Genomic DNA, 13,396 nt, shown 5'->3' on the forward strand with positions numbered 1-13,396 from the left:
AGGGCATGTGAGATGACAGCAGTTGAATCAGGTAAAACCACCTAAGGTTGGGCAGAAGAGATGCTCTGAGGACATGAAAACACACCTTCAATGTAGCAGGACACTGACTTGCAGGGGATGGAAAGAATATTAGGAATTGACTTGGGTAGCTCTTTTGGAACACAGACCTCCTGTAGAAGCAGAAGTTTCCTCCGAGAAAATGGCAGCAAATAGGACTGCAGCCACAAAATAAAGAACAGTCCAGAAAATACAAATGAGCATGTCTCTTCCTACAAGTAACTATATATCTTTATAGCATCACCTTCAAGCCTCGCAAATTTCATTGCCTCTACAGTTTTATAACTCTTCGGAGAGACGATTTAAAAAACACCACTGTTCACGAATAAGATTTTAGCGCATATACATAGTTATAAATAGTGAGATTAGATGGGAGGGAAATCCATACAGTGGTAAAATTAGTTTATAAATTTTTAACTAGCTAGTGCTTTCATCTAAGTAAAAGAATCACGATTTTTTTCTCAGCATTTCCTTTTAAAGAGATAATAAAATTAGGCTGTAAAAGGATTCACAACATCCTGCTGGAACAATAGATGATCAAGTCCAGGCAAATTGTCATTGGCACACACTTGTCTTTCTCCTGATGGGAAGGGAAATTTCAAGAAAAACTCTGCAAAGTAATTTTTATAGAGTGAAGGTAATTGTGCATTAAAATGTGCATTTGACTGGATTCAGGCCCAGTTCTGCTATTTATTAATACATGGAATTGCTTAGCTCATCTTGGACAGCCTCTACAAACCCTGAACCTCAAAATCAATTTTTTTATCAAAAGATGGGACTGAACTAGATGTTTATAGTTATCAACACATACATGTTATGTTGTAGATTTTCAACAAATTGTAGATTTTTCAACAAAATGCTACAGTGTATATATATCCAAGTTACTAATTCACAAAGAGTTGATAAATAATGTTAGAATGAGGAGGAATCCCAAAAGGACCTATTTAAATAAGGACTTCAAATCTATTAAAATGAAAAATAAAAAAAACATGGGAATGAGGAAAAGCAGCAGCAGCAGAAGGAGGGAGAGGGAAAGAGAAAAAGGAAAGGCATCGAGGAAAGAAAGAAGGAAAGAAAGACGTGCGAGAGTAAATTAAATTTAGAATGATTTCCAGATTTAATCTAAAAACTAATCTTTATTGACAAAAGTAAATTTATTCTGTTTTTTCAATGGTACTGTTTTTAAAATGTGCTTTTTTCAAATTAATAAAAGTATTTTTTCAAATTAATGTTTATTCTATTTGAAGTCATAGTATATGTTATTGTTTGTTCTCAAAACAATACAAAGAGAGTTGTATGTAGGAAAACAGCCTAGTTTTGGTATAAGCTTTTTAAATAATTATTATAAGTTTTTGTATATGATATACACAAACTATACGCGTAAATGTCATATTACCAGGAAGACATTTTGAGTTGTGTAATAACAAAAACACCCAGATCCCAAATCAAATAAATTAGAAATGCTGTTTCCTCATTGAACGGGGAAAAGTGTTTATAAGAGAAAGAGGTAGATAAGGAGTCTGATTTTTTAAAACTAAACTTTTATTTTTGAATAGTTTTAGACTTACGGAAAAGTTTCGAAGATAGGACAGAAGAATTACTATGCACCCTGGACTCAGTTTCTCCTATTGTTAGCATCTTACATTTTAGGATACATTTGAAACAAATAATGTACAATGTATACATTCTAATTAACTACCGTGCCTACTTTATTCGGATGTCCTTCATTTTTACCCAATGAGCTTTGTCTGTCCCAGGATCCCATTCAGGATACCACATGACATTTAGTCGGCACGTCTGCTGATGTGAGCCTCTGTAATTCCCAGTTCCCCACAACCGGGCATCCTGCCTTCCCATTCACTGGGGCGACTCCAGCCCTGAGCCAGGCCATCTTTCAGCGGCTCTAGTCCCGCGGGCAGAAGGCTTCTCCTCCAGTTCCATCTTCATGACACTGACCTCATACTGAAGGCGTCTGCTGAGGGAGCAATTGGGTCCTGAAGTCAGGCTCCTTGGTGCTCTGTTCCAGCAACTGATTTTCTGAGACTCCTTGCTTTTTATTGGACCTAGGATAAAATGTCTCCAGCTGAACTCTGACTTTTGCACTCAGGTCCTAGGCACAACCTCCCTTGGGTGCCATGTTCTTAAAAGATGGTCTTGTCCCCAAACCCACCTTTCTAGGTGCCTCTGATTCTAAACTTGGGCTTCTGCTTTAATCCAATTCGAGATCTTTGTTCAATAACCTACATGGTTTCTCTCAGAAAACTAGGAGCTTGTTTTTTTCGAGGCAAACCTCCTGCCAGATATTGAATCCTGTCCCTGAAATCCAGCCCACCAGCTAAGGCCCTCCTTCCCCGTGGACCCTGGGTCCCCTGTGGCTAGGACCCACACGCTCATTGAGACATTGGTGTTGTGTCATGGGTGTCCACGCTCACCCATTCCTCTGATGCACTCCCTACATGAAGGTGATGATGGCCAGAGGCCGCCCTGGTTCCTGGCACAGAGGATGTACTCAATCAACTTTCTCTGAGCAAATGCCCATGAGCCCGAGGCCAGGCTGTAAGCCCTGACTCAGGTCAGCTTGCCCGGAGCAGGGCGGGCCCTTCTTCTGTGGGGCCTGGCTCCTCCCTGCCTGTCCTGTACGACTGGGAGTCATTGGCCACACTCTCCAAGTGAAATGCTCCTTCAACCCAACAACTCAGCAAAAGAGGGAAACTCATTCTTTGAATGAAAAAAAATTTAGGAACATTTGGGGGCTATTTCCTGACTTTACCAAATATGTGTTAAATTCTATACTGTGTTTTATAATTTTACTAACCAAGATTATAATAGTTATTGTCTTTAATAGTGATCTTTCCTTGTTTAAGGCTACAGACGTCATGATGGGCAAATTTGGTGAAGGTAAACCACTTGCCTTAGCTCTTTTTATTGGACACAAAATTGATTAATAAAAATTTGAAAATCAAATACACATATCTGGAAATACTAAAACCACTGGTTATGTAAATATAAAATTCTATTCATTTAGGGATACTTTTTCTAGCAAAAATCTTTATTTAATTTGAAAAATCTGAACAAGTATTATTTTTTACCCAATTTCTAAAATCAGATTTAGCAGCTAACATAACCCATAATTCCTATAACAATTTCAAAGAATAGGATCTGTTGATAAACACAATCTAGAAGATGTTTTTCTTATATTCCATTGATTTTAGTTTGTAATTAATGTTTATTGTTTTTTGATAAAATTATTCTCTATTTGTAATTATTGACACCTTTATATTTAAATGTGTCTGTAGTCTAGACAGGATACACTTATTTGCATGATAAATAATAGATAAATGATTAGGGTGCCATTTGCCATTAATGTGATTGATGGATTCCCCATTGCACTCCTTCTCTGTTCCTATTGTAGCTCTGACGCCAGTGGTCTCCGCCATTGTACGATGCCTGTCTCACAATGAATGGCGCTCCTCGTGTGTCTTAAATTTGCTCTTTTCATTTTGCCATTTCACAACAGTGGTGTTTAAAATGGAGCTTCAAATCAGGACGTGTTTTGCTCTATTACCACTTTGCTACATAAAATTTATTTTTCAGAGGCAGAATCTCGGGGCTATGTAGTAGGAGGTGTGAGAGAAGAGAAACTAGAATAGAAGTGGCTTTTTATGGCTGGGTTTCCTGAGGTGATGCAAAATGACAGAGTGGAGCGTTCCCTTTCTCCTGTGCAAGTTCCCAGAGCTTGTAGAGGGTGACCGCAAGGCCGAGAATTTCAGGTGGACCTCAGGGAGGATGAGAAGCCCTTCTGCCCATCCAGCAAATATCCATGCATCACTTGTACTCATATTGATATTAAGAGAAATCTAGTGTATGTTTGTGAACATCCTTGTTTTGCTTCTACCAAGAACAAGATACAAAGAACAGGCTTAAATTAAAGGTATTATGTATTGTATATATATATATATACCTCCATATATTATATAATTCATATATATATATTTAATTGCAATGAGAACTAGATTAAAATTGGGAAAAAATATATCCATGATTACCGGATATAAAGTACTAAACAAACCGAGTGTCCAGATCTTGGTTTCTAATACTTTCTCCAGTAAAAGGAACCAGGCTCCTTAGAAAACTCGTTGATTCTAGGACTCGGGCAGGAAATATACAAGATGAACCTGGAGTAGTTTGTAGTGTCATAAAGGAAGGAGGTGCTCCAAAAAAAAAAAAAACCCCAAAGTTGGAGGTATGTCAAAGGGACACAGGAACCAACAGAAAGAGCTCCCAACGGCCAAGGCTGGAACAATTTGAGCAAGAAAAGATATAATGTAGTACTGAATTGTAACCCAAAGTATTTAACAAATATCCATGAGTTCATACTGACATAAATAAATAATTGAATAGATAACGAACCCATGTAGAAGAATTCCAAAGAGTTTGTATAGATACTGCCCCCTCAAGGAGGTGGAGATAACTTCCATTCCTTAAATATGGGCTACTTATAGTGACTTCCTTCCAAAGAGCACAGTGTGGAAAGAGGGAAGAGTAACCTCACAGTGGAGAAACCTTAAGAAATATGACCTCAGCCAAGTGATCAAGCTTAACATCATCAGTGGTAAGTCATGTTGACAGCATGTACGCTTGATGTGATTGATGAAAATGGTACTCTACCTCTGTGCTCTTCTTCCCACAAATTCACAACCTCACATCTGAATAAAGTATGCACTTTATATAATAATGTATCAATATGGACTCATCAGTTGTGACAAATGTACTAACGTCAGGTGTTAATAATTGGAGAAACTGGGTGCAGGGGTTATGGGACTCTTCTGTAGTGTCTTTGCAACGTTCCTGTAAATCTAAAACTATTCTAGATTAAAAAGTTCATTTAAAAATAAAATTTTAGGGCTGGCCCCGTGGCTTAGCCATTAAGTGCGCCCGTTGCGCTGCTGGTGGCCCGGGTTCGGATCCCGGGCGCGCACCGACGCGCCGTTTCTCTGGCCATGCTGAGGCCGCGTCCCACATACAGCAACTAGAAGGATGTGCAACTATGATGTACAACTATTTACTGGGGCTTTGGGGAAAAAATAAATAAAATTAAAAAATAAAAAACATAAAAAATAAATAAAATTTTAGAAATAAAAAAAAAAGTACTAGACCACAATATCAAAGTAGAGAGAAGTGCTCCTTCATAAAACTCTAATGATCCAAGATGCAGACTAAAAATTACACATAAATCTGTTTAGAATTAATCAGTAGAGCAAAAAGTTAGGGAAAATTGGGGAAAAATAAGAATAAAAGTATCATATAGTCATACAGTATAATATTAGGCAGCCCTTTGACGTTAATTTTTGAAAGGTATAATGGCATAGGAAAATGCATGTGAAGTAATATTAAATGAAAAGATGATACAAAGTTGTACATATAATATGAACAACAAATATATTGCAAACAATTAGAAAACTGGGCAAAGAATATAGTTGAGCAAAAAAAAAATTTTAATGGAAAAGGAGATACATTTGAAAATATTTTTAAAAATTAAAAACGCCAAAGTACAGGGCAACTGCACAAAGGGAAACTCAGTTGGAGAGGATACTTTTTGGTGCAAGCCTTTACAGGAGAATTTTAGCGTTACGTTTTAAACAGCTTCAAAAAGGCATAGCATATGTTGCAAGCCCTGAGGATGACTACCCGAGACATTCAAAGCATTCTGCCTGCCTTTCCCCATTACAGAATCTGGAAGGCTAAAATAATCATCCAGCCTGGCAGCGAAGGGTGCGTCACAACAGAATGTGGGCAGACGTCCCTGGGGAGTTCCTTCCCGAACAAATGAAGTTTCGCGAGGAGAAAGCTCTGTCTTTTCTTCCCGCTTTGGATCAGCTTTACTAACACAAGGCATGTAAACGCAGGAGCCATTTTGTAACATAGAGGATGCAAGCCAAAAGCTCAATTTGGCAAAGCTGAAAATCAGAAGAAGACGGGCTCCCTGATGACATCCTTGAGCACGTGTATCAGGCAGACCCGGATCCCTGGCTTTTTTGTGGCCTGAGACCAATAGACGTCTTTTTAAAACCACTGCGGTCAGATTTTTCTGTGACCTGTAGCCAGATGCAATCCTTATAGTTACAACAAAAATACAGGGAAGCAGACCAAGAGTGCAACTTGGGGCAAACTTTCCAAGGGCAATATAGCAATATGTGACAAAAACTTCTGAACTTTAATGCACATGTATTTCACCTATATGTATTTATTCTAAGTGAAAAATTAGGGATGTGCACAAAGATTCATATATATGAATATTAATTTGACCACGCTTAATAATATAAAAAAATGACTCTTTCACGTCCCAACGATATGTTATTTACCTAAGTATTGTAAAATATTTACATAAATTATGATGTGATCATCCAAAGGAATACTTCACAGTCATTAAAACTCAGGTTGTATAAGTTCACAGGAAAAGTTTCATAATAAATGTAAGAAGGAGTTTTTTCAAAGAAGTAGGAACCATTTGATATATTAATAACATAACCATAATTATTATTATTAATATACAATATTCATAAAGTATAATAATATAATGTCAATATAATATATGTTGATATATAATATATATTAATATTATACAATATATAATTGCAAAATATAAATATAATTATAAAATATATAAAAATACAATTATATTTATAGAGACAAAAAAATTCCAGGTGGTAATCATATTGCAATACATAAATGTATCAAATCAACATTATACACTTTAAACTTACACAATGTTATATGTCAATTATACCTCAGTTTTTAATAAAAAGAAAGAAAAAAATGGGGGGATTTTACCAACCAAAATTATAATAGTGATTGTCTTTAACAGTGTTCTTTATTTTTCTTTACACTATATTTCACTTTTTTTATATTACATTTTTCTAGATTTTCAAAATTTACATGGATTCTGTATTACTTTTTAAACTAGAAAAGAATACATATTATTTAAAAAAAATTTTAAATCCTGCTTAGAAGTAGGCTGTGATATGAATGAACTTTAGTCAATGAGTATAAAGTTACTTTTAAAATGGTTTGACCTAGCCTTACTCCAGTTAAATGCATTCCACTGTGAGAAGACTTAGTCGGCTTTGTGTTTTAGAGTCTAGAAAGTTGCAGTTTTGTGTAACTATGAAGCTGGGTTTTGCACGTGTTAATACAACTTTCTTATCTGTTCCATGGAGTAGAAAAGACGGTAGTGTTGTAAACATAGCCCTTGGAATCTGGAAATTTGAGTTCTCAATTTGGATTATTTAATCCTCAATTGTGTTTCCACTAAGTCTCTTCACTCTTCGGAAATTATATTTTCCTATGTGTAAAAGGACATATTGTTAAATCTTGAGGCCTCTTGGGAAAATGATGTGTTTGGTGACACCGTGACCCCAGGAAACGGTGTAGCTGAAGCGCTTTCCTTTCGTTTTAACACATTAACCTCACTCATCTCCACAACCTCCTAAAAGGCAGACAAGCCACAGATGTTACCATGACAAGCAGCCATCAGACGAAGCAGTGGAATAAACAGGCACAGAGGGAGGAGGATAAATTGCCTTTCAGACCACGTGGGAGGAGAAGCTTTCAGCGCCAAGGATGAGTCCACGGTTACAGTCTCAGGTAAAAATGTACTTGCTCGACATTCCAGAGAGGAAACTCCGCCGCCCCCTGACTTCTCGAAGCTACTCAAGGCCAACTTCTAGAGTGGAATGAGAAACCGCAGCTCACATGACTGCTTTGTGAGGTAGAAATGACATGCCACGTGGAGAAAAACCCAGGAGGAGACCCATGTTAGCACCTTCTCGTTACCCTTATAGATTTCTTCAGCTTTCCTATTTGAAAAGGAGTTACCATCAGCACAATTCAGGGACCTGGTGAGTTCTTTTTCCCCGGCAAATCTAAATTAATCCCAACCTGATTGGGATGGGCATAAAGAAGATTCCTTCCATCTCGACTTTTTAAAAAAAATTAAAGTGGTTTGAGAAAAACAAACTAGAAAAAAGATACAGAAATGTAGAAATGGATACAGTGTACTCCTGAAAAGATGTCAAGACTCTGTTCTCTCTTGCTTGCTCTCTAGCACTTTCTCTCTATATTTATTTATGCCAACCTGGGTGGGAAAATGTGGCAGTATACACATTCTGAGGGTTTTTTTCATTTTTATGAAAGCCTGGAAATTTACCAAAGTAGCCTCGGGATGTGGGCTTCTCTTCAAGCATTATGATTCCAGTTACATAAGAACCATATAAATTTCACTCGTGTTGAAAAGACATGAAATGAAGTTTGAAGAGTGATTAAAAATTCAGGAGCATCATTCAGAAAACTAAGTTTACCAAGTGAATGGCCCATGTGATAGTCATTTCTTTAAAACTGTGACTGAATTTCCCTTTTTCACAGAAATTCCAATGGAAAATGTCTTTTAGTGTCTCAATCCCGTTTCTCAGTGCAGAAGAGACTGCTCTCTTCTGGATTCCCTCACAGACAAGTTGTTAAACTCAAGCCAGAGCTCAGCCAGGCCTTTTGATGAGCTCTTCCCCAACTAGCAAGTCATTTGGGGCATCTGGAGACTGATTCATTGACTCTCTAAACTGAGTTCAGAGCAAGAAAAACATCAACGAAATAAAAAGGCAACCTACTGAATGGGAGAAAATGTTTGTAAATTATATATCTGATAAGTGGTTGATAGCCAAAATATACAAAGAACTAATACAACTAAATAGCAAAAAAAAAAAAACCACAAAAATTCAGTTAAAAAATGGGCAGAAGATCTGAATAGACATTTCTCCAAAGAAGACATACAGATGGCCAACAGGCACATGAAAAGATGCTCAACATCCTTAGTCATCAGGGAAATGCAAATCAAACCCACAATGAGAGATCACCTCACACCTGTTAGAATAGCTATTATCAAAAAGACAAGAAATAACAAGTGTTAGTGAGGACGTGGAGAAACGAAAACACTTGTGCGCTACTGATGGGAATGTAAACTGGTGCAGCCACTATGGAAAACAGTATGGAGATTCCTCAAAAAATTAAAAAATAGGAGTACCATATGATCTAGCAATTCCACTTCTGAGTATTTATCCAAAGAAAACAAAATTACTAACCCAAAAAGATATATGCAACCCCCCCATGTTTATTGCAGCACTATTTACAATAGCCAAGATAATGGATGAATGGATAAAGATGTGGTCTATATAAACAGTGGAATATTATTGAGTCATAAAAAAGATTAAAATCTTGCCATTTGTGACAACATGAATGGCCTTGAGGGTGTTTTGCTAAGTGAAATGAGCCAGACACAGAAAGACAAATATTGTATGATCTCTCTTACATGAGGAATCTAAAAAAAAAAAAAAAATACCAAGCTCATAGATACAGAGAACAGATTGGCGGTTGCCAGAGGTGGGGGGTGAGGAGTGAGAGAAATGGGTAAAGAGGTCAAAAGGTAAAAATTAAAAATATAAATAAATAAAAATAAAGATAAGATGTGGGTCACTTATAAGAAGGGCTTGATGGAACTATCAGAGAACTTTTCTCATTCCAGGCTCTGGAAATCAGCCAAAACTGACTGAAATAAGCTGACCATGGATATTAAACAACTAACTCAGGATCTAGTGGGCTCGGTTTTCAAAGGGTTTCTGGGTTTGTTCCTCAAGTCCTTTGAAGCTGCAAAAATTCACCAAAAATTCATGTAGATGCATCTGTGTTAGCAAGCCTAATAAATACCCAAGCACAAAGCTTTCAAACCAAACTGATTTTCACGTACAGAAATACTGACAATGAGGGCCTAAATTAATCTGTGCTTACCATATTGTATCAATTGGAGTTCGATTCTGAGCAGTTTTTACTAAAACCTTGAAGAAATTCTTTGATGGAAAAGATAAGGAGTGAGAGAGAAAAATTATGCCCTGCAAGGATTTCTATAATAGTTTTGTAAGAAATGATTTAGGGGAAAATAAAAGGATACAGAATTGAATTTCAAGGGAATCCTAGTGGCCAAATCTGGGACAATTTGAGCAAAAAAATAAATAAATGAATAATGATGACAATAGATTAAAATCCATAGACTAAAATAAGAAGCCATGACTCCATACTGATATAAATAGATAATTGAAACACACAAACGGGGAGAATGGAAAGCCCTTCCTCACAGTAGAATTTCAACTAGCAAATATAGAGGGAAGGGTGAAAACAGAAAATCACTACTTGGCAACCAACACAGTAATAATTGTTTCAGGCAAGCATCATCAATAGATGCTAAAATTACTGGGTGAAAATATCATGAGAAAAGGGATGTTTACATAGTCTCAAAGTATCTCCCTACAAGTTACTTATTGGTTGTAACAGGAAAAATAGTAACTTTCCAGTGAAGAAATTTGAAGATATCACCTTAACCAAGTGATCAAAGTCAACATTACCAGTAATGAGACAATCAACAGCGCGTCTCCTGATACGTCGCCCTGAAGAGGATACAATATCATTTCTGCAGTATTTTTATCCCAAATAAGGAACATGAATTTAATCATGAGAAAATATCAAATAACTCTAAATTTAGGAGTATTTCCAAAAATAACTGACCAGCACTGTTCAAAAGTGACAAGGACATGAAAGACAAAGAAAGATTGAGGGAAAGTTCCAGATTAAAGGAAACGAAGGATACATAGCAACTAAATGCAATATGTGATCATGGATTGGATCCTGGACAAGAATAATGTCATTAGAGACAATTGGTAAAAATCTGCATAAGATTCAATGATTATACTGAACCAATGTTAATTTCCTGATTTTGATCATTTGGTTATGTATGATGTTAACTTTTGAGGAATCCAGGTGAAGGTATACGGAGATTCTTCGTGACTATTTTATAAATCTGAAAGTATATAAAAAATAAAGGTCAAAAAATTAAAAATAAACATAATAAAATGGGTAGAAAAATAATTTTACATTTCTCATAGAATTTGAAGTACTTTTAGTAGCCACAATCCTGTGAGGCAGTATCCACATTTTTAAGACAAGGAAACTTAGACTTAAGAAAGTTGAAGTCACTTGCTGTAAGATCACGGGGTTAGTGAATGTTGACTTCAGGACCTTTTGACTCTAAAGACTTAAGAGATAAGTGATACTTTAGAATTCAACTTCATCATATAATTATGTCATTATTATTTTGCTTTAGAAAATCATCTTTATTGAGAAATCATTTTCGTACAATAAAATGCACCTATTTTAAGGGTAATGTTTAGTGAATTTGAGATATAGTCATGTAACCACCACCAAAATCAAGATATAGAACATTTTGTCACCCTAAAAAATTCCCTTATGTACTTTCCTAGTCAATTACTCCCTTTCTCCCAGAATTACAAATTACTCGTATGTGCTTTCTGTCAGTTTAAATTAGATTTGTCATTTCAGGACCTCATATAAATGGAATTTTTAGTAAATATATTTTTGTGTCTGACTTCTCTTGCTCAGGATAATGTTTTGAGATTCATCCATGTTGTTGACTGTGTCAGTAGTTTGCTTTTTTTTTTTTTTTTAACAGGGATGGGGAGAAAGTCCCTTCTTTTTATTTATTTATTTATTTCCCCCAAAGCCCCAGTAGATAGTTGTATGTCATAGTTGCACAGCCTTCTAGTTGCTGTATGTGGGACGCGGCCTCAGCATGGCCGGAGAAGCGGTGCCTCGGTGCACGCCCGGGATCCGAACCTGGGCCGCCAGCAGCGGAGCATGCGCCCTTGACCGCTAAGCCATGGGGCCGGCCCAGTTCATTATTTTTTATTGTAGAATTCCTTTGTACGCATATACCGTAATTTGTTTATCCATTTACCACTTATTGATGAGCATTTGAGTTATTTACAGTTTTGGTTATTATGAATAAAGTTTCTGTGAACATTCATGTACAAGTCTTTTTGTGGGTATGTGTTTTCCTTTCTCCTGTGTAAATACCTAGGAATGGGATTGCTTGGTTGTATGGTAAGCATATGTTAACTTTATAAGAAACCGTGAAACTGTTTTCCACAATGGTTTACCATTTTACATCCTATCAGCAATGAATGGGAGTTCCAGTTACTCCACAACCCCTCCAATGTGGAACATAATCTATCCGCGTGCATATTTCATGTGTTTTTTAAAAGAATGCTTATTCTGCAGTTTTTGCATGGAGTGGTCTATGCATATGTCAAGTAGGTTGCTGTGTTGAGCAAATCTCTTCTAATCTTACTGATTTCCATCTAGTTTTTCTATTACTAAGAGAGGGTTATTAATATCTCCAACCTTAATTGTAGATTTGTCTATTTCTCCTTTCAGATCTGCCAGTTTTGCTTGATGTATTTTGAAGCTGTTATTGTAGGCACATGCATTTAAGATTGTTATGGCATTTTGTTAAATTGACCTCTTTAGCCTTATGAAATGGCTTCTTTATCTCTAATAATATTCCTTGTTTTGAATTCTACTTTGTCTGATATTAAGAGACACTTCAGTTTCCCTATGATCAGTGTTTGCATGTTATCCATTTTTTCTTCCTTTGACTTTTTTTTTTAATATTTAAAGTAGATTTTTTGTAGACAGCATAAAATTAGGTTATATTTTTTATTCAGTCTTACTATTTCTGCCTTTTAATTGAACTGTGTAAACCATTTAGATATAATGTAATTATTGATATGGTTGCATTTAAATCTATCATCTTACTATGTATGTTCTCTTTGACCCACTTGTTCTGTGTTCCTTTTTTTCTCTTTTCCTGACTTCTGTTATATATATTCAATATTTTTTATTATTTCATTTCATCTGCACTATTACTTACTATCTCTCCCTTTTTTCTTGAAGTGGTTGCTTCCTTATGACGTACATTCTTAACTTTTCAGTCTACATTCAATCACTATTACATGTAGGAATAATGTAGGAATCTTAAAACACTACACATCCTGTCTCCTTTCCTGTCTTTTGTGAATTTTTCATATATTTTTTTCTACATATATTACAAAAAATATATATTGATTATATTTTTAATTGAAATTTATCTTTTAAGGAATTAAAACATGAGAAAAATATTTTTTGTTTACTCACATATTTACCATTTCTGGCACTCTTCAATCTCAATCCTTTGCAAAGATCCAAGTCTCTATATTGTGTCATTTTCCCAAAGAACAACCTGTAATGCTTCTAAGTACAAGTTTGCTAGTGACAACTTTTGTTTGTCTAAAAAACTTTTTATTTCTTTATTATTAAAGGGTATTAGGTAAGATACATTAAAGGATATTTTCAATGGATATAGAAATGTAGGTTGACAGTTTTTTTCTCTTTAGCACTTTATAGG

Source organism: Diceros bicornis, unplaced genomic scaffold, assembly GCF_020826845.1.
Source record: "Diceros bicornis minor isolate mBicDic1 unplaced genomic scaffold, mDicBic1.mat.cur scaffold_196_ctg1, whole genome shotgun sequence".
In the NCBI taxonomy this organism is placed as follows: Eukaryota; Metazoa; Chordata; class Mammalia; order Perissodactyla; family Rhinocerotidae; genus Diceros; species Diceros bicornis.